General features: G+C 43.7%; 1 protein-coding gene across 1 annotated transcript in view; it reads left to right on the top strand.

The window, feature by feature from the left end:
• Positions 1 to 1597, top strand: part of scn4ab (sodium channel, voltage-gated, type IV, alpha, b) — an 80955-nt gene that overhangs the window by 591 nt on the left and 78767 nt on the right. The window lies entirely within an intron of this gene.

Here is a 1597-nt window from a genome sequence, read left to right as displayed (position 1 = left end):
AGTTTCTACAGTCTGTGGTTCAGTTCACACAGTCTGTGGTTCAGTTTCTACAGTCTGTGGTTCAGTTCACACAGTCTGTGGTTAAGTTTCTACAGTCTGTGGTTCAGTTCACACAGTCTGTGGTTCAGTTTCTACAGTCTGTGGTTCAGTTCACACAGTCTGTGGTTAAGTTTCTACAGTCTGTGGTTCAGTTCACACAGTCTGTGGTTCAGTTTCTACAGTCTGTGGTTCAGTTCACACAGTCTGTGGTTAAGTTTCTACAGTCTGTGGTTCAGTTCACACAGTCTGTGGTTCAGTTTCTACAGTCTGTGGTTCAGTTCACACAGTCTGTGGTTAAGTTTCTACAGTCTGTGGTTCAGTTCACACAGTCTGTGGTTCAGTTTCTACAGTCTGTGGTTCAGTTCACACAGTCTGTGGTTAAGTTTCTACAGTCTGTGGTTCAGTTCACACAGTCTGTGGTTCAGTTTCTACAGTCTGTGGTTCAGTTCACACAGTCTGTGGTTAAGTTTCTACAGTCTGTGGTTCAGTTCACACAGTCTGTGGTTCAGTTTCTACAGTCTGTGGTTCAGTTCACACAGTCTGTGGTTAAGTTTCTACAGTCTGTGGTTCAGTTCACACAGTCTGTGGTTCAGTTTCTACAGTCTGTGGTTCAGTTCACACAGTCTGTGGTTAAGTTTCTACAGTCTGTGGTTCAGTTCACACAGTCAGTGGTTCAGTTTCTACAGTCTGTGGTTCAGTTTCTACAGTCTGTGGTTCAGTTCACACAGTCTGTGGTTCAGTTCACACAATCTGTGGTTCAGTTCACACAGTCAGTGGTTCAGTTTCTACAGTCTGTGGTTCAGTTTCTACAGTCTGTGGTTCAGTTTCTACAGTCTGTGGTTCAGTTCACACAGTCTGTGGTTCTGTTTCTACAGTCTGTGGTTCAGTTTAAACAGTCTGTGGTTCAGTTCACACAGTCTGTGGTTCAGTTCACACAGTCTGTGTTTCAGTTTCTTAAGTCTGTGGTTCAGTTTCTACAGTCTGTGGTTCAGTTCACACAGTCTGTGGTTCAGTTTGTACAATCAGTGGTTCAGTTCACACAGTCTGTGGTTCAGTTTCTACAGTCTGTGGTTCAGTTTCTACAATCTGTGGTTCAGTTCACACAGTCTGTGGTTCAGTTTCTACAGTCTGTGGTTCAGTTTCTACAATCTGTGGTTCAGTTCACACAGTCTGTGGTTCAGTTTCTACAGTCTGTGGTTCAGCTCACACAGTCTGTGGTTCAGTTTCTACAGTCTGTGGTTCAGTTCACACAGTCTGTGGTTCAGTTTCTACAGTCTGTGGTTCAGTTTCTACAGTCTGTGGTTCAGTTCACACAGTCTGTGTTTCAGTTTCTACAGTCTGTGGTTCAGTTCACACAGTCTGTGGTTCAGTTTCTACAGTCTCTGTTTCAGTTTCTACAGTCTCTGTTTCAGTTTCTACAGTCTGTGGTTCTGTGGTTCAGTTCACACAGTCTGTGGTTCAGTTTGTACAATCAGTGGTTCAGATCGTGCAGTCTGTGGTTCAGTTTCTATAGTCTGTGGTTCAGTTTCTACAATCTGTGGTTCAGTTTCTACAGTCT

This window comes from Micropterus dolomieu, linkage group LG02, assembly GCF_021292245.1.
Source record: "Micropterus dolomieu isolate WLL.071019.BEF.003 ecotype Adirondacks linkage group LG02, ASM2129224v1, whole genome shotgun sequence".
Classification (NCBI taxonomy): domain Eukaryota; kingdom Metazoa; phylum Chordata; class Actinopteri; order Centrarchiformes; family Centrarchidae; genus Micropterus; species Micropterus dolomieu.
This window is presented reverse-complemented; position numbering and strand designations above follow the sequence as displayed.